General features: G+C 39.2%; 1 long non-coding RNA gene across 1 annotated transcript in view; it reads left to right on the top strand.

Annotated features, from left to right (window-relative positions):
- Positions 1–26,403, top strand: part of LOC125486576 — a 135,934-nt gene extending 109,531 nt beyond the window's left edge. The window contains exons 2-3 of the long non-coding RNA XR_007265219.1: positions 6,839–6,929; positions 26,258–26,403. This is a non-coding gene — a long non-coding RNA (uncharacterized LOC125486576). The remainder of the gene's footprint in view (positions 1–6,838; positions 6,930–26,257) is intronic.
- Positions 26,404–26,622: the final 219 nt, after the last annotated feature.

Below are 26,622 nucleotides of genomic sequence, written 5' to 3'. Positions count from 1 at the left end.
GACAGCCCTTTCAAAACGCCCAGTCACTACCATCTAAAGGGTGAGGGCAGCAAGTATTTAGGGCACCACCATCTGCAAGTTCTCCTGCAAACTACTCTGCATCCTGACTTATATATCATCACTCCTACATGGGGTCTGACTCAAAATTGTGGAGTAGTCTTCACAATGGAATTGTTGGTTTGTAGGAAGTGGACTGCAATAGTTCAAGAAGGCAGGTCACCACCACTACCTTGAGGACAACTAGAATTGAGCAGTAAATGCTGGCCCAGCCAGCAACACCCACATTCCATGAATGAAGTTTTAAAAAAAAGAATTTGCAAAAGCTGTTGGTTATATTTTCTCAGATAACCACTCTTGATGCCTTGTTGTATTTGCCACTTCTACCATGATACTGCGTAGCAGCTGTTTGAGGTAGTTTGATGCCCTCAATCCTCTGTTTTTACTTTATTTAAGGCCTATCTAGTGATTATTGATATTGGTACACAACTGTAGAATGTATACATAAGAGACCCACGTAGGAGTTCTTGGATAACAAGAAGGTTTCTTGCATGGGGGATAGCATTATATGCTGATACTTTTGATAAAGCATGATTAGTAGGACCTTGGGGAACTGGTGCAGATACATCTGCTCCATCTGTTAGCTGGAGCAGAACTTCTCACGTCCACTCTCACTCTGGCCTCATCCATTCTATCAAGCTCACAGTAACGTGATTTGTGATTTCTGATTTCTGAAATTGATCAAAATCATAGTTTCATTTAGTCGGGGCATATTTGCCTCCTCGGAAATCCTATTGATGAAGAGAACTATGATGTGAATTCTCCTACTCTGTTCTATCTGCAGAAGTAGCCTTTCACGTTTTGAGTTATAACATGGATATTGTGACTGGACCCTGAATTGGTTCTGAGATATATATCTAACATGTTAAATTTTCACTAAGTGTGGGTGTTAGGATGTGCCATCTGTTATTACAACAGCCAAATCAAAGAAAAATATACAGTATACATTGGAAAAATCTTGAAATCCAAAGTATCGTAATGTATTAGGAATGAATTAATGACCATTATTTTCAAAATTAGATTTTAATAATGGCATGAATGAGTTAAATTTGTCACAAATTCCGACTTTGTTTGAAAAGCCCTGGTTCAGTGATTCTATTTGTATTTTATCTATGCAGGGTCTGAGGAAAAACTTTGAGCTGGCATAGTGGGACGAGCCATTTCAATAATGCTTTGAAGAGAAACCTATTTGGGAATAGAAGCGAATCTTTTTTTTTTCCCCCTTATGTAAACTTACTTGTCTGTGGACGCAAATTAAATGTTTAACATTTTTCAACAAATGACTAAATATTTCAGCTTCAAATATCAGTTTATATATGTTAAATATGGTAGTAACCAGATTAGTTGTTATTTGTCAAATGACACATTTTCTGATTTAGTGCAACATTTAGAGTTATTGTGATCTTTCAAACCACTTCCTAAATGACTTCCTAAAATCTGAAGAAAGCGTCCTGATCTGAAACGTCAAGTTTCCTGCGTCCCTCCTGCTGCCTGGCCTGCTGTGTTCCTCCAGCTCCATACTGTGTTATCTTCTGACTCCAGCATCTGCAGTTCTTGCTATCTGTTCCTAAAATCTCTGTTACATTTTCCAAGGAAATTTGTTACAAGAATATTTTTGTGGGTATTCAGTGTAGGTCGGTGGTGCATGTAATCTTTTTTTGAGATCTGTGTGGGCATAGCTGCCTCTGAAGATCTGTTTGTATAATAGTTGCTCCTGTAATATCTAGACGTAATGCTGCTTGTTGAGATAAAGAATTACCTATTTAGCAAACTTCTGAACATTCAGAACTCCTGACTGAAACATGGGACTTTACTTTAGAACATAGGACATAGAACAGTACAGCACAGTACAGGCCCTTCGGCCCACGATGTTGTGCCGAACTTTTACCTGAAACCTAAGGTCTATCTAACCTCCACCGCTACCTTATGCTATCATCCATGTGCCTATCTAATAGCTGCTTAAATGCCCCTAATGAGGCCGACTCCACTACCCTCTCCGGCAATGCAAAGAACCTACCTCTGACGTCTCCCCGATATCTACCTCCTTTCACTTTAAAACTATGCCCCCTCATAAAAGCTGCCTCCACCCTAGGAAAAAGTCTCTGGCTGTCTACTCTATCTATACCTCTGATCATTTTGTACACCTCTATTTATTAGCCTGTATTACACCTTTATTTGCTGATAGTTTTTAAACAAGGGCCAATTTATTTAATTGGATTTAAAAACCTTATTTCATATTGTAAGATTGTGGGTTAAAACTTGAAATGAGCCTCACCTCTAGCTCAGTGAAATCCCAGTTCCATTCTTAGCCCATTGGCTTCTGGAGATTTGTTCTGACAGATGCAGTTTTTTGTTGGCAAATCATTTGACCTTAAAGTTTGGATTAAAGTTTTGCTTTTCATAGGTGGGCCTGCAGTGTTTGTCAGGAAAGGTTTTTGCTTTAAGCCCTTGCCTCTTTTATGAATTGGCAGTTACTTTGGCCTTCTGTGATTTCTGCAAAGTGGATCAGATAAGGCACGGCACATTTTTCTGTAGTATTTGCCTGTGACAAAAAAGTAGATACAGAGGAAGATATGAAAAGTGATTATTTCTTCAAGCAGATTTTAAAAGAAATTTATTTTAAATTACAGGGACTCATGACAGATTGTACCTGGAAAGTGTACATTTTAATGAAGCTGGAAGAATTAGTTGGTAGGATGTAAATTCAGTCTACTTTTTTTTAAAACTTGATCCGTTGCTCAATATTTGAAATTCGATTGTCTGAGTCTTTTTAAATCACAGAAATATCATGGAAATCTTAACATAGTGAAGTTTCTACTAACTTTTGGTATATTAAGTTCTAAGCTAGGTTAGAAACCTGAACCTGATATTTGCAGGGATCAGCCATCATGCCTCAAACAGATCTTCCATGAGTAGTCAAGCCCTACTCCAGGATTTAAGTGTATAATGTAGGCCAACACTTCACTGCAAAGTTGAACATATTTACTGCATTGTTTGAGATGATGATCTATTGTGTGGAATGTTTCACCTGATCAGTAGTTAGATTGCTACTAATTGGTCAAATGGTGCATGTTCTATAGAGCACTGTAATCATGCTCATATAAAGAATTTTTAAAAATTGGGTCACTTTCTACCATGAAGAACTGCAGTAGCAACAATGTGAAATCTGGTTACCTATCCTTTCTGTTTTAAAAGGAAGGAAATCTGTGTAACCTATGGCCTCTGTGGCTTTAGAAATAGAGGTATGTAGTACAAAAACAAGGACTTTGTGGTAATATGGAAATGTGGTACATCTTCTATGAATTGCCAGCAAAGCTTCAAGTACTATCTAAATCAGTGCAAAGCCTAGGAGAGGTACAGATGAGATTCTTTAGAATAGCATGAGGGAGAAATTAGTTATATGGAGAGATTAGAGTCCTCCTTTGAGAAAGAAGGTTAAAGGAGTTTTGTGTAATTTAGATGGAACAGCTGGGGAGAAATTGTTTCCAGTGATGGGAGGTGTAGTAATGAAAGGGGTACAATTTCAAGATAATTGGCAAAGGACCTGGCAGGGATATGAGAAGATTATGCACCAAGTTATTATATTTCAAAAGATAATGATGATTTGAATGCAAGAATTTATAGGGCCCTGAGAAAAGAGCAGGTGAATCGAAGTAATCAGGATATCTCTTTGGTAGAGAAACAATGGCCAGAAGTCTTGTCCCCCTCGTATTGATTCTAAGTGCAAAATTTAACTCCTTTTCACTGTTGCCTGGTATTTTGTTGTGCTGCTGTGCAAACCAAGGAAGGTATGAAGGTCTTTCTAGTTATCTAATCCGAATTGAGCATTGTCACCAGGGGTTTCATCGTATGAGTTAGCAATTGCTATCCAGTGACTGAAGGTTTGTGTACACCTATCTGAGATGGGGTAAGGCTTGGCTGTTTAAAAAAAACATATCTGTTTTTGTTGAATAGCTGATACAATCGGAGTCCAGGCACAGCCATGAAGAATTATTTTGGTGCAAAAGTGCTAAGGAGTTTCTGCTACAGTGATGGACCCGAGTTGTTGCCTCCAGAGAAATGATTGAAAGTTGAGGTTTAAAAACCCCTGAGAAATTGCACAGATGATGGGATCTCCGGCATATATAGCTCATGAGGTACCAACTTAAACTGCTCTGATAGCAGTTGAATTGCAACCAGCAGCTGTGCTACTTTGATACCAAAAATAAGCAAGGTCATCTATTTTCTTTCCTGTATTTATGAAGAACTGAAATGAGGTGTTATATAAATGGTAGTGGACCTGATGAACACAAGTGGCAAGTTGTGGATTAGTTATAATAAAGAATATGATGGCCTCTATAATGAAGTCTCACAGAAAGTAGTACATTTGCAAAGATAACATAGTCTACTATCTCCAAGGCCAATGTGAAAACGGAAGAAAGGGAAGACATTGCTTTCTTGACCAATCAGAATGTTGTCTCAGGAATAGCGCAATAAACCTGTTTGAAACTGTTGAAAGCTTGGATTCTTCACATTCCTGACCCCTTCTGAAACTGTCTGTTCCTGTGTTGATTTCCATGGACCTTCAGGTAGTGTGTGTGTGGGTTGTTAGCTTTTTCGTAACTAGTTCACCACCACATGTCAATACAGTACAGCACAGGAGCAGGCCGTTCGGTCCACAAGGCTGCGTTGATCCCTAATCCATAAATAGACCCACTATTTATTGCCCATGCACTGTTTTTATCCTTCAGTTTGCCTCCCATGCGTACCAATCAAGATGTGCCTTAAATGTTGGTAATGTCTGTTTCCACCACTCCGCAGGCAGTGTGAAAAGTTTTTCATGCGCTTCTCCCATAAACTTTCCCCCTCTCACCTTGAATCTTCTTGTAGTTGACCGTTCCACCCTGGTGAAAAGCCTCTGATTATCCACTCTATCCATGCCTCTCGTAATTTTGTAGACCTCTATCAGGTTGCCCCTCAGCCTCCGTCTTTTCAGTGAAAACAATCCAAGTTTATCCAGCCTCTCCTCATAATCAAAGCCCTCAAGACCAGGCAACATCCTGGTAAACCTTCTCTGTACCCTCTCCAAAGCATCCACATCCTTATGGTAGTGTGGCAACCAGAACTACACACAATATGGACTAACTAAAGTTTTATATAGTTGTAACATAACTTGCTAACTTTTAATATTTGATGCTCTGGCTGATTGAAGGCAAGCGTGTCTTCTTGACCACCTTTATCCTGTGTTGCCACTTTCAGAATCGGTGAACCTGCATGCCCAGATCCCCCTCTGTCAATGCTGCTGATGTTTCTGCCATTTGTCAAATTCACACCTGAAGTTGATCTTCTAATGTGCGTCACCTTGCATTTGTCTGGATTAAACTCCATCTGCAATCTCTCTGTATCCAGCTGTTTCCTTTGACAATCCTCCTCACTATATGCAACTCCACTAAGTTTGCTGTCATCTGCAAACTTACTAATCAGACCGCTACATTTTCCTCCAGATCATTTATGTATATTAAATACCAAGGTCCCAGCGCTGATCCCTTTGGAACATCACTAGTTACTGATCTCCATTCTGAAAAGCACCCTTCCACTGCTACTGTGTTCTATGACCAAGTCAGTTTTGTATCCATCTAGCCAGATCACCCTGGATCCCATGACACTAAAGTTCGTATCAACAACATCCGCTGCCTTTCCCTCATCAATCATTTCTTATCACCTCCTCAAAAAAATTCAATCAAGTTGTCAAGACATAACCTTGCCTCCAGAAACCCATGCTGCCTCTCGCTAACAATACATTTGCTTCCAAATATGAATAAATCCCATCCCTCAGTATCTTCAACAGCTTTCCACCAACTAACGCTAGGCTCACTGGCCTGTAATTACCTGGGCTACCTCTGTTTCCCTTCTGTCATGACTTTAAAGAAAAACCGGGCAAGAAGAAGCATCTTCTGTCTTTAAGATAAACTCTCGCCTCCACTGTAGAATTGTATTTTTAGATTGCACAAGGCAGATGTAATGACAATTTCTTCAGTTTGATAGTTTGTCTTAAATTACAGATTTCTTATCTTGGGTGTTGGAAGCGTTGAACATTGAGTATTTCTGTGGGTTTTTAAAATGTGAGATTTGCTGATTGTTGGAACATACATAAATCTCAGGTTTGAAATTCATTCAAATATATCACACCTTGTATTTGTAAAGATATTTACCCTGCCTTTCAGATGTAGATATTTTTAATTAACTTACTCAAGCATATTAATGACTCATCTCTGGAGCAAGTGAGATTTTAACCTGGGTCTTCTGAACCAGAGATATGGCACAGTAGAATTGTTCCTAAGACCTTCACTTGTCCAATTGGCATTTTCTGAGACACACTGATTTAAGTAGTTACTGATATTGGGGTTGAGTCACTGTTTGTGCTATTGTTTGAGCAAAAGAAAGGGAAGGAAGTCTGAGGGAAAAATCTAACCTAAAGCTGACCCCTTTAGGGTTTTGTTGGTGGCTGCTTTCAAAGTAGTCATGAAAGACTTGTGGTTGGATCCTTGTTGACTTTTGGTTACAGGTGGTTTGGTGACCAAGAAGGAGAAGAAACCATGTTAAGAAGGGGAATTTTTCTCCGCCAATGAACTTCTGTGCTTACTAAATATTGTCTAAATTCACAAATTCTGATTGTCTTAAGTTGATATCTAGTGTAACTAATGCAAAATTTCTAATTCTATTAAAAGTGAAATGGAAACACTGCTTTAAATAAAAATAAAATGAGGCAAGCTTTTAGCAACTTCCAATTTTTTTTTTACAGGTATGGTTATAACTGAACTTTGCGATTAAAAGGTTTCCCACAGCACACCATTGTAATCAAAGTACGGACAGACTGTGATAAATCAAGAAAGGTGAGTTTTATTGCACTATTAAAGAAGTATCTCATTCTATTTATGTGATTTATGAAATACACGATGTATATAGGTTGCATTTGTGCTTTTAAAATACCAACCTGATCGGTTGATTATACCCATGTATTCGTAGTTGAGTTGTGAATTGGTTATTGGATCTGTCAATCATGACTCTTGTAAGAGAGCTCTGGAAATTCACCTTAATCTGTGCTGTAGAGTACACAGATGGATGTCTCTTTATTTGGCACTATTCTTGGTACGAAAGGTGCCACAAATCAATGTTGGAAATTTAAGCTACGTTCGTTTCCTGTTTCCTTTTTCCTATAGTTGTCCACTTAGCAGATATGCAAACAGCTCCTCCAGCATTCTGCTACTCTGAAACCATGGGCTGAATGTTTACATGTTCTATTATATGTGACTCAAAAAGAAAAATCAGCCAAGAAATTGGAAAAACATGGTCAAGTTTTTGATCACCACCAGTATAGCTTCAAAAAACAGCAATTTGTGATGAAAACTCTTAACTTCTGAGTTGAAATTTGCTACAAAGTCAGTAATCCTCATTGACAGATAATATGTCTTTGAGGTTTGACATTTCAAAACCCCTGAATGATTTGCATTGTTTTGGCATTAGCTTGGCAAAAAAAAAGCTAACTGGCAATCTGCCTATAGGTGTCAAAGAATTGCCACATCTGTGCCACAACTGAGAATGAATCCTGCTATTGACATTTAGGACTCGTACTCTTTTTTTCTCTTTAGAAAAAAATCTGTTGTTATTATCCTGGCCTGAAAAAGTAATGTGTTGTGGAAGTCTGTCCTTCACCTGGTAAATTGTTCTTAATGATTTTAGAATTTTTAAATTAACATTTTTAAAACAAATCTTCATTTTTCTATTTTGTTGGGATTGAGAAAGGATAAAAAAATCCCTTTTCCCCTCTCCTCTTTATTTCACCTACTGATCTAAGTTGACTCACCTCTTTCCTTCTCTGTTGCTTTCTCTAATTAAGTTGTACCTAAGCAATGTTTCATGCAATTTAGTATATAACAATAGTTGTTAGATTACATCTTGGCAAAATATTAAGTACAATCAAAAATTCTAGTAGCCTCTAGCTGTTTATTGCAAGGGTTTGGAACACAAGTAGGGAATTTTACTGGGACTTGATAGGCTGCATCCGGAGTTCATTTTTGGTTCCAAAGCTCAAAGATATATTATCCTTCAATGGTGATTACTGCTGATTCACTAGAATAGTACCAAAGCTTAAAAAAAATGAAAGGACAAATTGTGTAAAAATTGCTTTGCAATCCTGTGTTGAGAGAATTGAGTTCTAGTTGAGGTAGTGAAAATGATTAAATAGATGAGATATGATGACGGTTTTAAGATTATGGCTTAGACTTTTAGAGAAAACTTGGGACACACTGCTTCAAAGGGTTGTGCAAATATGGAACTCTCCTCAAAAAGGCACGGATGCTGGATCAATTGAATGTTTCAAAACCGTGATTGATAGATTATTTGGTAATATTAGGGGTATCGAGTAAATTGAGTTAAGGTATTAATCAACCGTGTAGTGGAGCAAGGCTCAACTGGTTGGCATTCTCCTGGTTTCCGTTTGTTACTACTGCATTTTCAGTTCTTGTGTGGTCAATCTGCATTGGTCTATTTACTGACAAGTGGAAAATAAGTAGAAGATTTAAATGAAGGAGGGATGAATACAAAGCAGTTGGAATTAAACACTTGTCGAGTACACATTTAATCTAGCACTTCTGATGTCATTATCAGGAATGTTTAAGATGCAGAAAGTTTTACCGTGACCTTTGAGTGAGCAAGAAGCGTTGTTGTGTAATCTTTGTCAGCCTAGTGTATTGGTAGCTATATTGCTGAATGTACATTGAGCTACTGTGCTTGGAGGAAAGTAACTTAAATTGCATTCAGTGCAAATTAGGAGCCATCAGTTATTCAACTGGCAACAGGTGAAACAAAGGTGGGTTCTTGTTGCTGCAGACAAATAAGCAGCAGGCAGACTTTATCAATAAGTGCAGCTCAGTCATCATGAAGACAGGGGTGGGGGGGGGGGGGGGGTGGGGAGCGAGGTTAGAAAGATATTGGAATCTTAGATTTCAATTATCATTTGTCCCTGAGAGAAAATAGTCCTGGGATATGCACTAACCTTTTGACTAGCCAACTGTACATTAACTGCAAGTAGAGCAGATTGTAAATTTTAAAAAAGCTTTCTGTTGTCATTTGACACATTTAATGTTCATTTTGCCCTTACTATTTAATTCCACAATCTTGTCAATTAATTCAGTATTTGACCTGATCAGTGGTTTGTTGGTAACATTATCTTCTGAAGTAAATTGGAGAGAATCGGATGCGGTCTAGAATTGTTGTTGCAGTGGAGGCAACATGAAGGACAGTTGATTTAAAAAGATGTGAGATCACTGACAGGAAGAACTGCAATGAAGCAAAACTTTCCTAAAGTACGCTGATATGTCATCTTACTGTTGATCGTGTCTTAAGAGTCATCTGTACTATTACAGACTTGACATGGATTAAGTCTTAGTTACAAATCTATTGCTAATTATTAGATTACTCTATTTCACTTCTTGGAAAGCTAACTTGGCTTGGTAACTGCTTTTACTTGACCTCTGAACCAGGTTGGTAATTGCCGATCATATTGGAACCAATTAAAAGCCTTAACGTTTTTTAAAAAAAAAGCAAAAGCTTCTTTAAATGTAGTGGCAGTAAATAGGTTTTAAGAGGTTTATGCTATGTGTCTGTCTCTGAAAGTGAGCAGTGTAAAGCAATGGCAAAATTACCATCTATACTCATGTAAAAATTGATTTTTTTTTTGAGGCCAGTTTTTCAGTCAAAAATCTGTTTGTACATGAGCAATATTTTCAGTGAGTTGAAATTTGCCCTCCCCTCATCTCGCTATGGCAAAATGGCCAGAGACTGTTCTTACTAACCCTGACCACAAAGTCAAAAAAATTTTCATTCTTGAATTGTAATTTATAAAATAATAACCTGTGAAGATTGCTTTAGTTCAATACAGAAATCAAATTTCTCAAACGAAAACCAAAAGCCAATTTACACAATTTCATTCAGGTTTTAAGAATACTGATTAGCAGCAGAACACGAACAGAATGTGTATGAAAATCCTCGACCTTAGAACCAAATAACTCATTCCGATCTTCTTGATTCGTAGTGCAATTCGTCAGCAAACATGTCATTATTGACCATATCATTTCCATAAATATTCATTTTTTTTTCCCATCAAGTATGCTAGCTAGTGTAGAAATAGGAAATTAGGGCAGAGGAATACATGGCACAAGAGGGAGGATTTTAGGTTTCCGGATCACTGGGACCATTTTTGGGGACTGTGGGACATGTATGAATGGGACAGTGTGCACCTGAACCACATTGAGACCAACGTCCTTGCGGGTAGCTTTACTAGTGCTGTTGAGATGGGGTTTAAACTAGTCTGGTGAGGGAAGAGTCATAGAATATTGTTACGAATTTGGGTAGAGTATTCATGAATTGGAAGGCACGAAGTTAGAATTTGTTGGTAAAATTGATTGTGGGGAAGAGTGCTGTGGTCCCTTTAAGAGCTTGTGCTTTGTCTGTGCTTGAAAGTTTATAAATGCAAGTACACAGAAAGTGCCCAAATAGAAACATTTTGTACAGAACAGCCAAGCAGCATTTTTTCCAAGACAATATGTTTTGAATTTGACCAATTAATTTAAACGAAGCATCTAAACATCAAAAGCCAATTAAATTTAAATCTGATAATGTTGACAACCTGAAACCAATCGTATTTTAAGAATTTGATTGTCGTTACGGGTATATAAGACTAGTGCATTTGGAAAATTGGGGAGAGCCAACTGCCATCTGAAAGAGAGGGACAACTGCCACCTGCCAGAGTTAGCACCGTTCAGCTTTCAGGGAAAGCCCAACTAATTACTCAAAGGGACCATGGTAATTTTGCTCAAAGTCCTCATTGATGAAATTAGAGAGAAAACATCCCTGAATTAGTGAAGGAAGGCGTTTGTGAAGAGACTGGAGATGACAGAATACTTCAGAAGACGATCTCTCCAAGTTCGCAGACTCAGTTATAATTTATTGCTTATTAATTAGGTTTGTATTAGTGGGACTTGTCTTTACTTCCTAACTGAAATGCTGTTTAAATAGTTAGTACTCTAGGGGGGAATTATTTAGTTTGTTAGTAATTCTGTTTAATTTGTTGATTAATAGGGTTAAACAAATAAATTGTTTCTTGTTATTTATAAAGTGGAAATCAGGGCTTTTCTTTCTTTTAACCATTTTAACAGATTACGAGGTGAAAGGCGGGCTTTTCTGGGTGTTTCGGGGATAATTATTAGAAGGGAACCTCTAATCCTGTCATTGCAGATTGGGGCTTGTGTTTTGGTAATTATCAGAGGGGTTTGTCCATTCCCTCATCATTAACAATATCAATGACAGAGACGCATCATGCTACAGCAATGTAAGCAAGTCAGTGAGTTCAGCTGTGTTGAGTGTCAAGAGAGTAAGGCAAGGTTGAATGGTCTTTACTTTGACGCTAGAAGTGTAAATGAAAAATGATTTGCAAAGAGGATTAGCAAGGGTCCTAGGATATTTTATAAATAGATTGAAGAGAAGAGGTTAATAAGGGAAAGAGTAGGGCCTATTTGGCACCAAGGGCAAACTCTGTAAAGTGCAGGATATTGGAAGGATGTTAAATGAATATTTTTCTTTGGTCTTCATTCTCTGAAAAAGGAGCATGTAGGTACAGAATTTAGGAAAAGGCACTGTGAGGAACTTGCACAGTTTGACTTAGGAAATGGGGAGGAATTGGAGTCTCTGTCAGCCTTCTAAACAGACTGATCCTCTGGCACGGATGAATTACATCCCAGACTGCAGTGGGAGGTGAAACAGGAAATTGCAGGGGCTCTGACACAAATTTTTCATTCCCCTCTGGACATGGAGGAAGTGCTGGAGGACTGGACAATGGCCAGTGTGGTTCCATTTTTCATGAAGGATGATAGAGCTCAATCAGGAAATTACAGACCAGTGAGTCTCGTGTCGGTGGTAGGGAAACTATTGGAGAAAATTTCTGAAGAAGCGAATTAATACCCACTTCTTAAAGACATTGGTTAATTAGGAATAGTTAGCGTGGCTTTTTTAGAAGGAGGTCATGCTTAACAAACTTGTTAGAATTTTCTGAAAACGTGATTGTGTGGATAAGGGAAGTTCAGTTGATGTAGTTTATATGGATTTTAGCAAAATATTTGACCAAGTCCCACATGGGAGCCTGACTGAGAAGGTTAAACCACATGGAATTGACGGAAACTTTGTGAGATGGATCAGAAACTGGCTTAATAATAGAACTTGAAGGGTAGTAGGAGAAGGTTGTTCAAGTGACTGGAGGCTAGTGTCTAGTGGCGTACCACAAGGATCAGTGCTGGAACCCGTATTGTTTGTTATATACATAAATGTTATAGATAAGAATGTTAAGCAAATTTGCAGGCGACACCAAGGTTGGTAGGAACAAAAACAGAAGGTGCTGGAAAAGCTCAGCAGGTATGGCAGCATCTGTGAAGAGAAATAAGTTAATGTTTTGGGTCTGGTGACCCTTAAAACTTGTCAGAGGGAGGAGCAGAACTTCAAGGTGGGCAGGCCTTGAAGAGATGTGGCAGTGAGTTAAATACCAAGATTGGTAGAGTGGCTTTCTCGCAAAGAAAATGGTTGTAGGTTACAGAAAGATACAGATGGATTGGTCAGATGGGCAGACCAGTGGCAGATGGTATTTAACCCTAATAAGTGAGAGGTGATGCACTTTGGAAGAAGAAACAAGATAATGAAGTGTTTAATGAGTGGCATGTTTTAATGAATGGCGGGAGACTGGGTAGCTTGGAAGAACAGAAGGATCTTGGTGTAATAATGCGCAGGTCCCTAAAGTTGGTAGAACACGTGAATAGGATTGTTGAAAAGGCATAATAGACACTTACTTTCATCAGTCGTGGCATACTTTATAAGAACAAAGTGGTAATGTTGGAGTTTTACAGAGTGGTCAGGCCACAGCTGTAATAACGTGTGCAGTTTTGGTCAACTTTCCACAGGAACGATGTGATAGCACTAGAGGGAGTACAGAGAATGTTCACTCGGATGTTGCCAGGGATGGAGAAATGGAGCTGTAAGGAGAGACTAGATAGGCTTGGATTGTTTTCTTTAGAGCAGAGAAGACTGAGGGGGGACAAGATTGAGGTGTGTAAGATTGAGGAGTACAGACAAGGTGAATAGAGAGCACTGTTGAGGGGTCAATTACTAAGGGGCAGGAGATCCAGAGGGGATTTGGGGGGGAAAAAAAGCTTTCTCTCTCAGGAGGTGTTGGGAATCTGGAATGCACGACCTGGGAAGGTAATGGAGGCTGGAAATCTTAGAACCCTTTTTTTCAAAAAAAAAGATGAGCACCTGAGATATCATAACCGTAAGGGATAGGGGACAAGTGCAGGAAAGTGAGATTGGCCCACCGTTAGTGGTAGTTATTGGTGCAGACTTGATGGACCAAAAGGGCCTTTTCTGCGCTTTATGAATCTATGAAAGCTGAGCTGTCTTTGGATAGCTCAGCTGTCTTGAAATATTTGGCAATCTCCATTCTGATTTAATCCCAAACTCCCCAAGATTTGCACAGGGTTACAATGTTGGAGTTTGTATGCTGCCACCTTTGGTGAATTTTCTCTCTTCCACTCATCTAGTCTTTCCACAGTTTTCTGATATCCTTGAATGGCAGACAGATATCCCATGGTTGAACAAAGTTGCAATATTGCACTTTTGAAATCTAACTTCAGGAACAACCTTGACAAGGTGTGATCCTCCATGTCCCAGATGAGAAGATTGTACAGGCCCTTGAGACTGCACCTGGTATATTGTGTGCATTTTTGGCCCACTCATCTGAGGAAAGATGCTCTGGTTCTGGAGGGAGTGCAGTAACAGTTTACCAGACTGATTCTTAAGATGGCAAGACTGACCTATGAAAAGGTTGGATCGTTAGGACTGTATTCACTGAAGTCAAGATAAATGAGGAGGGATCTCATAGAAAGTTATAAAATTCTAAACGTTCCAGACAAGGTAAATGCAGGAAGCATGTCCCCAATTGACCATGGAGTCCAGAATCACGCCTTAGGAATATGGGATAGAGCATTTAGAACTGAGTTAAGGAAAAATTACTTCACCCAGAGAATGGTGAGCCTATAGAATTCTCTGCCACAAAACACTTGAGGCCAAAGCATTGGCTATTTTCAAGGAGTTAGATAGTTCCTGGTGCTAAAGGAATCAAAGGACATGGGAGAAAGTTGGTACTGAATTGGATGATCAGCCATGACATTGAATGGCAGAGTGGGCTTGAAGGACCAAATGGTATACTCCTTCTATTTTTTTATTTATCTATATCTAAGACTTTCTTTGTTTCTTTCCTGTATGGTAAATGCAACATTACTGAACTGTATTTCCTATCCTTCCTCTCGTCTTCCCATTGGCTTTTTGGCTTTCTGGCTTTCTGTCCCCTTGTGAAGGTGAACAAAACTTCTCTTGGGAATTGCTACTTTGGGATGTTTTCTTTTCTCTTGAATATCAGCATTGACTCGAGCTTTGTCCCGTCAGGCACAGATGACAGCATGATGACAAATCTGCTCCACTCATGGCTTGTCTTTATTACAGTTTTCTCTCCTACCTTCTTATAATCAGGGAATCCGATAATGCCATAGAATTTCCTCACCATTTGATTGACTGGCATGTCAAAATTCATGAGTCTCCTCTGTGTTCCCCCCAAAAAGGCCAGTCTATGTCCATTCTTTTGTCTCATTATAAGCTGCTGAAATCCGATAAGCCATCATCAAGTTCTGTTGGGAGACACCATGAAATTTCGGTCTCTATTGTTGACCTGGTGTGTCACCCAGGGCTGGTGTTGTACTTCGCAATGCATAACTTGCTTGTTTGAAGGTGGGAAACTGAAAGTCGATTCTGGTGATTACAGTGGACATACTTCACAATTTCACTTTCTAAATGTGACCATACAGTAGTCTTTGCTCCGTTTACCTAATTTACATAAGCTATAGGTAACTTTCTCTGCTATCTTGAATGCTCGAGCTGATGTAGAATTATGTCTGCTCTGCATCTCGACAACTTTTATTTGTGAACTGAGCTGTGTACCTGCTGATGTATTTTAATGCCATGTGTCATGTTCAGAAGCCACGTTACATCAGGTTATAGTCCAGCAGGTTTATTTGAAATCACAAGCTTTCAGAGCACTGCTGCATTCTTGGGTGATGTCTTTTGGCAGGACCCGAGCAGCATTGATGTACAGAGGGATCTTCGGGTTCAAGTCCATAGCTCCCTGAAAGTGGATAAGCAAGTAGATACGCAAGCAGGTAAGGTGGTAAAGAAGGCTCATGGCATGCTTGCTTTTATTGGTCGGCGGGGAATTGAGTACAAGAGTCAGGATGTCATGTTGCAGCTTTATAAGATTTTGGTTAGGCCACACTTAGAATATTGCGTTCAGTTCTGGTCATCACATTACAGGAAGGATGTGGAGGCTTGGAGAGGGTACAGAAGAGGTTATCCAGGGTGCTGCCTGGATTAGAGGATATGATCTATAAGGTGAGTCTAGAAAAACTCGGATTGTTTTCCCTGGAGTGGTGGAGGCTGAGGGGAGACTTGCTGGAAGTCTGAAAAATTTGAGACGTCTATGTAGGGTTGACAGTCAGAATCTTTTTCCCAGAGTTGAAATATCTAAAACTAGGGGGCATGCATTTGAAGTGAGAGGGCAAAGTTCAAAGGAGATGTTGGGGCAAGTATCCTTTAGAGAGAGTGGTCGGAGTCTGGAACGTGCTGCCAGGAGTGGTAATGGACCATTAGATAAGCACATGAATATGCTAGGAATGAGTGATAGAGACCAAGGGCAGGCAGAAGGGATTAGTGTAATTTAGCGTTATGTTCAGCACGACATTGTGGGTTGAAGGGCCTATTCCTATGCCGTTTTTGTTTTGTTTTGTGTTCTAACACACACCATTTGAAGTGATAAAACTGAGCGCATGTTGATGTACATGAATATAAGCTGAACAGCACCGGGACAAGTTTGACTTCAGTGACTGGCGAATAGTCGGTAGAATGAGTTTGTATTTTTTTGACTTAAAAAAAAGACGAGTGACTTTTACACGAGATCGACTATTATTCATTTGGTAAATAGTCTAGGTCTAATTCTTTTTGCAGAGCATTGCATTCAAGTCGAAATTACTTTTTCTTGTAAGTGTTTTGTTTAAAATGAGTTCTAGTTTTGTCGGAGAAATCTTTCACATGTGAGGCAAATAAAATAACCTATACACTGCAGAAATACAAGACAATAAGAGGTTCTCACTGGGGTAGGGGGGGAGGAAATCTTGTTTCTGTCCACTTAAAAGGAATTAATTTTTCAAAGATTTAATCATCTGCTTAAATCAGTATTAAATGGTTTACTGAGAATTGAACCAGTCTTGTGAAATCACACATTCCCCTGTCATGTGCAGTTGCCCATATTTCTGAGAAATATGTTGACGTAGGTAGCCATTTGCAGCCTGTAATACTGCTCGTTTGAATGTCAGCCTGCTAAAATTTAGAAGTATTAGATTCAGCTTGCAACATGCACCTTGTGTCTTGACTGCATCACAAGAAATGGAGATTGTTCAGAGATCTGATTCCCTGCATTTCACATCTGAATAAAAGGAAAATACTGTGGGTGCTGGAAATATGAAACAAGCACGGAATGCTGGAGAAACTCAGTAGATCTGGCAGATATAGAAAAGAAGAGTCATACTGGACTCTGTTTCTCTCTCCATAGATGCTGATTTTTCTTCAGTGTTCTGTTTATTCTGTATTGTACATTTGTCAGCTTGGTAGCATGTGAACTGCTCTGCATTCCAGAGCACTTTTCCAATTTTATCAAAATTGAATTATTCAATAACCATTAGCATAACAAGATACTCACTGTATAGAGGTATGTGATCATTTCATATTCTTTCAGTGTATGGGACAAACGTTGCCACCTTACATGCACCAACAGGGAAACTGGTAATGCATTACTTTTCCAGCCTATTTAGGAGTAGGAATTATTTTTGAGTTTGTTCATTCTGTCAGCTACCTACAATATGAATTTTTTTGACTAATGCAGCAGCTCATGTGCTCCTTCGAACACATCTACAAAGTTCTTGATAGTTCCTATATTTTCTTTTCCAATTGTACGCAAGCTTTGAACTTTAAGCTCTTTGAAGTTACTGGGTCTGGAAGACTGGAAGGTTGTTTTGGAACCGGAGGTGGTGAGGATATTTTTGTGTATGGAGAGGGTCTCGTTTTGTGTGCATGGGCTTCTAAGACTTTGAGAAATATTGTTACGTTGACCTTATTTTGTTGATCTGGCAGTCTCACTGTCTTGCTCATTGTGCATGTTTTCTTGTTTTTATTTTTAGTTGTTTCTAGCAAGACCATCATTTATTACCTGTTCCTACTAGTGCCTGAGATGGTAGCGGTGAACGATCATCTTGAACAGCTATAGTCCATCTGTGTAGGTACGCCCACAGTGCTGTTGGGAAGGCAGTTTCAGGGAGGGACCCAGCTTCTGTGAAAGGTTGTGTAGTTCCATTTCAGGATGGTGCAGGGCTTGGGAGGCAACTGGTAGATGGCGGCATTCTCATGCACCTGCTGCTTTTGACTTCCTATGCCATAGAAGTCACGAGTTTGGAAGGTGTTTTGAAAGGCAATTTTGTTGAGGTGCTGCAGTTACACATTATCCTTGCTACCTACTAATTCAGTTCCTGAGGATCCATGTACTCACGAGGCCAGACCCCATCTTTTTGTTTCTTCATGCGACTTGTCCGGTCTGATTGCATTGTCCTTTGCGCTACATAGGAGAGTTACATACGAACTATACCCGTGATTTTTGTTATCTGTGATAAGTCTGTTCCCCTATCGCTTGAGGATGAAATGCACGTGGTGCACACAAGATGCAGCTGTGTGCTGGGTGTGAATCAGTGGGCTGCTTTGTGGTATTGAGTTTCTTATTGGAACTGCACTCTTTGATATAATTGGACCACAAGCCTGACTTGTGTTCTATATGTGGTGTATGCAGCTTGAGGAGGGAGGCGATGATGCCTCAGAAGTTCGAACTTTTACCTGTTCCACTAGCCATATTGTTTTTGTGGCTGAACCAGTTCAGTTCTGGTGAATGGTAACCTCCAGAATTGTGAAAGTTGGGGATTCGTTGATGATAATACCATTTACTGCAGGGGCGACTGTTAGATTCTCTTGTTGAAGATGGTTATTGCCTAGCACCTGTGTGATCCGATTGTTACCAGCTCCAGCTTCGATGTTGTCTAGATCTTGCGGAATATGCACACAAGCTTTATCGGTGTCTGAGTTGTTGTGAACGATGTTGAACGTTGTGCAATCATCAATGAACCTCATCGCTTCTCAACTTACGGAGAGCATGCCATTGAAGTAGCTGAAGATGTAGTGATGTCCAGGGCTGAGATGGTTGACTCCAATAATTTGTGCTCCACTACATGTGCTTGACGCTTTTCTGCCCCCTGACACACACTTGGTGGTGGGGATGGAGAGAAAGAGATTCCTCCATCTATTTAAACAGCTGTAAATGATCCTATCTTTGACTTCCTAGAATTAGTTTATACAGTCTGAATTTGGGAGACAGAAATTAATATTCAGATTCAAAATCTTAATCCACATTTTATGTTGTGTTTTAACCTAATGCATAGTTTTGATGTAATCATTCAACAGAATAATGGAAATGTTATTAAATATTTTGCATCAGGTTACTCAGAGGGTATAGTACTCAAGATAGATGGAACACTAAAAATAGATCAGAGGCAGGAACTTAATGCAGTCAGCATGACTTTATAAAAAGTACTAGTGAAAATAATAGGTCTTAGAAGAGATAGATAAATCTCCAAGGCCTGCTGCTACCTACTGCAGGATATTAAAGGAAGTAGATGAAGAAATTGCAGACCTGCTGATAATCCTTCATTCCCCTCTCTTTGTTTTGAGAACTTTGCAGTTAGACTGGCAAGTTGAGTGTGACCCTTTCTTCGGAAGGGAGGGTTAAATCTGATAACCACAGGTCTGTTAGTTTTGGTTGTAGGGAAACCGCCCCACAGATTGAAGAACCTACCCTAAAGTGTATAATAACTGAGCACAAGAACAAATGACCTAATCAGAAAGAACTAGTAATTGCTTTGTTAGAGATAAACTAGGTCTGACTAACTCAGTTGAATATTTTTTTAAAGTAGGGAAAGAACTGTTATTTACATGCGAAAAGTATTTTAGGTTCTACGTAAAACCATTGGCAAAAAATTAAGAGCATGTTAAATGGCAGGTAGCCTTTTTGATTCGGGTTGTAAATTGGTTGGGAGAAAGGAGGCAGAGAATAGTGATAAAAGGTCAGATTGGCAGAGTAAGGTAAGACGTGTTACCTAGACATTTGTTTGTGGTCTCTTCACCAACATCGTTACAATAAGAGCAACGTTATATGTAGTGCAGACAATGTAATAAAGTTTCAAGGTGCTTCACAAGTTTTAAAAAATAGAGTATGGCATGGAATTGCATGAGAAAATGTCATATGATCAAAACTCATTCCAAAGTAGGCTTTAAGGAGTGATTTTAAAAGAGGAAATTGAGGTAGCGATTAGGTAAGATTAGTGATGGAATTCCAGAAATTGGGGCTTGTGCATCTGAAGGATTAGTCTTGCCCAATTCTAATTGGAAATGTGCAAGAGGCCAGAAATAGATGTATGCAGATATCTTGGATTGTGGGGCTGAAGTACATTTACAGAGATGGGGAGGTGCAAGACCATGGAGGGATTTGCAAATGAGGATGAGAATTTTGATATCAAGAGACAGTATAGGTCAACATAACTGAAGTAACAGGGGAACAGAACTTGGTTGCAAGTTTAAGACACTGGCATCTGAGTTGTGGCTGGCCTCAAGTTTATGGATGGTATAATATGAACCATCTGGTGGGCGTGCTTTGAACTGGTCACGTCTTCAAGTACAGTAATGAAGTCATGCATGAGGGTTTCGGTGAGAGCTAAGATAGGATGAAGTTGGATAATGTTCTAGTGTTGGAAGTATGTAGTCTTAGTAATGGCACGATCTGAGGTTGGAAGCTCACTTTGGGATACAGTGTGACACTGATGCTATGAATAGACAGATTTAATCTTAATCTGTTCTGAAAGGGGTAGGATCAGTTGCAGTGCGAACTAACTTTCAAGTGGGGACTGAAACCCTTTTTTTCAATCTTTTTACTGCCAGTCTACTTGCAAGTGCGATAGGAGGGGTTTAAGAAGATAGATTGCGGTAGAGCAAAGAAGCTGGGGTTATCTTTGCATTCAAGAATGATTCTGGAACAATGAACAGTTTTCACTGATGTAAGCACGACATTATTTATACTTTGTGGTCTATTCAAATCTGACAGTGGAAGACCAATTGATTATCTATTTTGAACTCTGCAACCCTTCAAGTGAGAAGAGATGAGGGCCTCGGTAGAGGGAGGTAACAAGGATTATGGTTTTAATGAGGCACTAATATCAAAAGTGGAGGTGAAGGTGGCAATTGAGTAAATTAGTAACTGTGAAAATATTGTGACAAATGGAGGGCCAAAGGCTAAATAGTTTGGACTTTGAAAGCGGAATTGTAAATGTATGGGGCAATAGTTTTTTTTTGGATAGAGAATGCGATAGGGCCGGGTGTTGCTAAGTCACATGAGGAAATGATCTTAGATGGCCTCATCTGTGATTGAAGCAGACTAGTGAGATCGCTTGATGCCAAGAATAAAGGGGAGCAACCTCAATATTATGGGGAAATTGCTTGGAGATACAGTTTGATATTAAGAGGGCAATGAACTCAGAAGAAAGAGAACATGATAAGTTGACATGGAGGTTGAAATCACCAAGGCTGAGAACTCTTCTGGTGCAGAACCTCGGGAGGAAAATGGTGAAGAAATCACAGTGATAAAAGTTTTACTGTAGTTAAGACAGTCCAAAATTAGTTTGAAAGTGGTGTGAGTGGAGTAAGGTGAGATTCTCAAAGAGGAAAATGTACCAGAAGAGTAGAGGTAATGCCAAACAATGATCGTGTGTTAAATAACACAGTGCCACCATGTTGATCATGACCAGGTGAATGGTGGAGGATGCAACCAGGAGGGGAGGTTTCGTTAAGGGGGAAGGTTTCATCACCTCTGCCAGCTCTATCAATGCCATCAACCACAATAGGTTTGTGGATGGGTACTTTGTAACAAGAGAAGAGACATTCTGGGTGGGGGCACGGTAGCGGGGAATGCATAGCGTGCTGCTGAGAACTGATCTGATAAAGTCCACAGGATCAGCAGTGGGAAGGAATGTGTTAGATAAGATTGGCAAAGTTCATTTCCAATGGGTGCAATAGTGAGAAGGCGGAAATGAATGAGATGGGGCTTAATGCAGCTAATGAACTAGTTCTATGTGTCTTGATAAGCCCGTTGAAGGAACCAAGGAAGACGTAGCGGGAAGTTGTAAGCTTATATTTGAGAAAACAGAGCTTGAAGTGTTGGCAAGAATGCAAAACAGATTTTGAGTTAGGATAGTTGGGAGGATAGTACTGGAAGGTGAAGAAGTGATAATAGGTATCGCAATAGTAGAATGTTTTGAACAGGGTGAAGAGAATAATAGTGAAAAGTGGGGAGAAAAATTAGCTTGTGGTTCAGAGTGGCAACAAAATGAAAAAAGCACAAAAGCTACGATATCTAAACAGATGCTAGTAAAGATGCCATACAAAATAGATGGTCATGGTAGGGTGTAGTTCAGAGTTAAGTTTAGAAGTCCAATGTGGTGTAATAACATTGGAAGGGTAAAATCTGCATGAGTTGTCATTGAGCAGTTGTCCAAGTTTGTAAATGAAGGAATTTGAAGCCCAGAAGCTATTTGAGGTACACGAATGGAATGTATTTTCAAAACTATGACAATTCAGGAGGTATAGAGCCTCCATAATAGGAAAGAAAGTTAATGAAATTGGAAAACATGATAAAATCCAAAAGCAACAGAAGTTTGCTGTGTATTCTGCCTAGGGATAAACTGAAGCCAGAAAAACCAGTACCCAGCCACAGGAAGTGACGGATGTCTGTCTGTCATTCATTGCAGTGTGAAGGAAGAGCAGTAGACTGATATAAAATACTTGATAAATCCTTGACAAAAATGAATACTGATATTTAACATATCAGAAAAAACCACAGATAAGTAAATGAGGTCTTACGGTATAAGCGGCACGGCCAAAAGCCGAAAAGTGGTCTTGGTGTTGAAAGGAGTATATATATCTCAAGGCTAAATGTATTGTAATACAAAAGCAACAAACTAATTGGATCAGACTATGAGAGAATGCAAACCACCATGAGTGATAACATCACAGTTTTTACCATTCCTTCACCACTGTGTTCTTGACAGTTTTTTTTCTGGCCTTGGTTTTGACAAATCTTCCAGTCTGCTTGGGTTTATCCCATGGATATTAAAGGCAACTGACTACTCTATCCTCACCACCCCTCGCTCCTCCAGAGAGTGAGGGTTTTCTTGTATTTTCCCCTCATATCAAATGTTTTCTCCAAAGTTGGTGGGACTGAAGAAATAGTTAGAGGGAAGCAGGATTTGGGATGAGATTGGAGTGTCAGACCCCAAGAGCCAGGAGGTTTTGGCCTGGATTATTACAGTAGCCTTTGTCAGAAAGGACTGGGTTATCTTATTTTCTTTGCCTCTAGTAGAGTTGAGATTCATAGAACCGTAGAATCCCCCCACACAACCCCCCCCCACCAACAACAACCTTATCCCTGTAACCCTGAACTTTGTATGGCCAATTCACCTAACATGCACATCTTTGGACTGTGGGAGGAAACTGGAGCACCTGGAGGAAACTTGTGCAGACAAAGGGAGAACGTGCAAACGCAAACACACAGTTGCCAGAGGGTGAAATTGAACCCATGTCCTAGGAATTGTGAGGCAGCAGTGCTAACCACTGAGCCACCATGCTGCGCGGGTTGCTTGGGTTAACAAATCTCCAAGTAAGAAGGTCAGTATTTCTGTCCAACTTTGTCTCATTTAAACCCACATTCTGAGACCTTAGCTCCTTACAAATGAGCATTCATGCAATTTGTGGACAACTATACTAAATTCTCCCACCACTAGTCCTTGCCACATTTAAGGATTACAATAGCAGGAAAATCAGTGTGCTCCTCTCAGGAAAACCATTGAGGTGCACTGCAACTTCTGGTTTTCAAGCCGGAGTGCAGTTGCCAGAAGTTTTGGTGCTCTTGCTGCCCTAAGTTGAGGCGAATGCCTCAGCATCCAACACTGTTGGAAAAGGAGTTTGAGTTATCAATCTAGCCGAGCTCCAAGTGTATATCACTTTTAAAGGTTGCTCGTCATTACCAAAATTCATGGGGAGATGATTATATATAAACATTCTAATTGTTGGGCTTTTGTGCAGTAACATGATTACTCAGATTTTATATTTCCTCCACTTTTCCCCTGTTGATGTGCATATCTTGTTCTTGAACATCATTCAACAGTTGTTTGGCATTGTACTGTTAACTTTAACCTTGACAAATTTTGCTTGTTATCCAAGGCTTATCTCATGTCTCCGAGTTTTGCTTCTCTATGAATTATTTTGAGATTATGAAATGCAATAAAAGATTTCTTGGTCTTGTCATTCCCATGTAGCGTTAAAACTTTTTCACTTTTGATAAGAATCAGTTGACCTCCAACAATTAGGCTGCAGCATTTTTAAAAAGATCAGAGTTGTAGCAATTGCCATGGCTGTGTTGGCTACAATACCCAGTAGTATATTAAAAATAGATCAAACTGCTTTTATGTGCTTTAATAAATACATATGCTTGCATGTTTGATCCTTCTGACAATTGAGATGGAGAGCTTTCTTGCTTGACAGTTCTAATATCCCAGCCATTCTGGTACTTTGAAGGTAGCTTTTGGCATACACAGGTATTTCTCCTATAACATGATGGTTGCGTTCTTGTGCGACCTCGTGCCATAGAAAATCATGTTATAGGGAAATCATTATACAAAATCGCTTAAACTTTACAGTAGAAAGTTCGTGTTATCCAAACAGCGTCCACTATTCATCAATTGCGTTGCAGCCAATTCACGTTAATGAAACCTGTTATAGCAGAAATTCCTGTAAGTTTGAATAAAGAACACTGAAACCACTGCCTATTTTGGCTTAGCAGCCTTTTCAAATGATAAAAATGAGTTTTATATTGGGGTCATAAGGAATTAATTCTGTAGCTTGGTGTTGTGACCTTATTTTGGATTATCAGGTGCTATGGTACCTCAATCTCTGAGTGAGATAGGAGAGAAATCTGCAGCCTGCATTGATCCTTTTTGATAGTTGCACTGCATCAGTCTGCAGCATATTAGTGTTTTTTGCTACTTCTCTAGATTTGTAAGAAATTAATTAACAGAATTTGCCAGAAAGGTTGTATAGGCTCTTCAAGGTTTCCGCCTGTAGCTCATCAAAAAGAGCATGAAACCTTGATACCTTGATAGTTAGTTTTGAAGTGTGCGTGCACCTCTTGATCATCATAAATGTGTACCTGTCTGCTCAATCTTTGCAGAGGTTTATTTTGGTGCTTGTATTCAAAAAGAAGTGAAATGGGGGCTACAGAAATTTCTAAAGGGCCTTGGTGTTTGGTAAACATCCTTTTTTAAAACAATTTACTGAGTTAGTAATTGGATGTCATTCTTTTTGTGGCTGAAGTGAGTGGAAAAACCACATGGCACATTTTCATGCTGCATTAGTAGTCTATGCAACAGTAAGAAGATAAGTTAAAGATACTTTTTTTGTGTGCAGTTTATGCTGTTCAGTTTTCATTATTGAGTTTACATAATGACCTTGTATACAACTTAATGTGATTAGAATGGTGTCACCAAGACAGGTTTTACCCACCTAATCTTGCTGGGGACATCTAGCTTGGACACATCTCTCTTTGGAAGTATACCCTTTTTAAGTGCCCACAACATGCAAAACCAGCTGTGTTCTGTTTACTCCCTGACTTTGGCTAGGTAAGTAGTACAGATAAGATAATTAACCTTCATGGGTCTGGGTTTAACTTATGAAATTTGACAGAAGTTTGTTTTTTTTTTTGCAACCTTTTGGCATATGAGCGTCAGGTCATAGAATTGGTTCAGGTAATGAGGCTGTTTAGAGGTATTTGTGTAAATAATGCAATGGGAAACTGGAAGATGTCCAGAGTTCCAGGATTTTAATGCTGTAATTGACATGAAGGAGAAAGGAAAGTAATGCAAATGTCTGTGTGTTTCAAATGAGATGTTGATGTTTTGATCTCATTGGTATTCCAATCTTGATGATCTACGCTAATTATACAGTTATTTGTGTTGAATACTTTCAGTTACACAAATTCCCAATAAATAATATTTTCTGATTTGTTCCAAGTTCTATGCTAGACAATCTACCTTTGCAAACTTGTAATGCCAAACAAATCACTGATGCATCTGCATTGTAGCAGTGATTTTCTGTCGTCTTGTATCATTAAATGAATAAATCTCATGTCTTCAGTCTGCTCCGTGGGCAGAGCAATCCAGTGTGCTGATCTTTATTAGTATTTAACATGGTCAGCACCTGTGACTTGTGTCAATGGTTGCTGATGGAGAGATCACCATAGCAACCAAAAATAATCCTCCTATCTGCCCTTTTGTGTTTTTCAAATCCTATTGTAAGAAAGTTGTGGATCCATAACTTTATGCCCTTTACTGTATACCCAGTATTAAGAATATACTTGTTACCTATCCATCCCAGTTTCTGATGGTGAGCAAATAAGTTCTGCTTCAGTCTTCTTGCTGGATGATTTACGGTAGTTGTGCAGTAAATCTTTAGACATCCAGCAGTTAGAAACTGGATTTGAAACAGCTCTGGAAAATGAGGCTCAACTAGTTTTTGTTAATTTTAGTTGAGTTAACTTTCAGCGGACTTGTCTAACCCTTGATGTTATCAGATTAATGAATGTTTTAGAATTTCTAAGTTGATGAGAAGGATACAGTAAATATGTTGTAAATTCTTACAAAATGAAATAACTGTTGTATTAATTAAACATGTAATATTGTAAATTATATGTTTTGAAAATAATATGATCTATTTATTTGCTAACTTAAATTTCAGGGGCACTGTATTGATATTTTGATTGCATCAGGCAAAATGAGTAAAAATGCAAACTCCCTTAACAAATGTGTTCACCTCTTTACAGTAACAGGAGAAGGTTTCTACAGAACTCTTTTTTTCATCTCCCTTGAGAAAACCTGAAGAGTAGTTAAGCTGGCGATGTCAAGGGTACCAAGTCCTCCACCCCCAGCTGAAATGTCAAGTGGACCTGTGGCAGAGAGCTGGTGCTATACACAGGTAGGCTAGTCCTTATGTAACAGTTCTTTCCTCTATTCTTTTGGTATGGAAGATGGGTGACGAAACATATATTGGCACTGGCTTACTGGTTATGCCTATTTTGTAGAAAGCTTTGTCTGGTCTCCAAATTATACTTAAGTTACGTATGATTTTTCTAACTTCTTATTTTTCAGAGGTGCCGACTCATCTGAGACTTAGTATGATAGCCACATG

This window comes from Rhincodon typus, chromosome 30, assembly GCF_021869965.1.
Source record: "Rhincodon typus isolate 14 chromosome 30, sRhiTyp1.1, whole genome shotgun sequence".
NCBI lineage: Eukaryota > Metazoa > Chordata > Chondrichthyes > Orectolobiformes > Rhincodontidae > Rhincodon > Rhincodon typus.
Note: the sequence above shows the minus strand (reverse complement) of the source record. Positions and strands in the feature narration are given on the sequence as shown.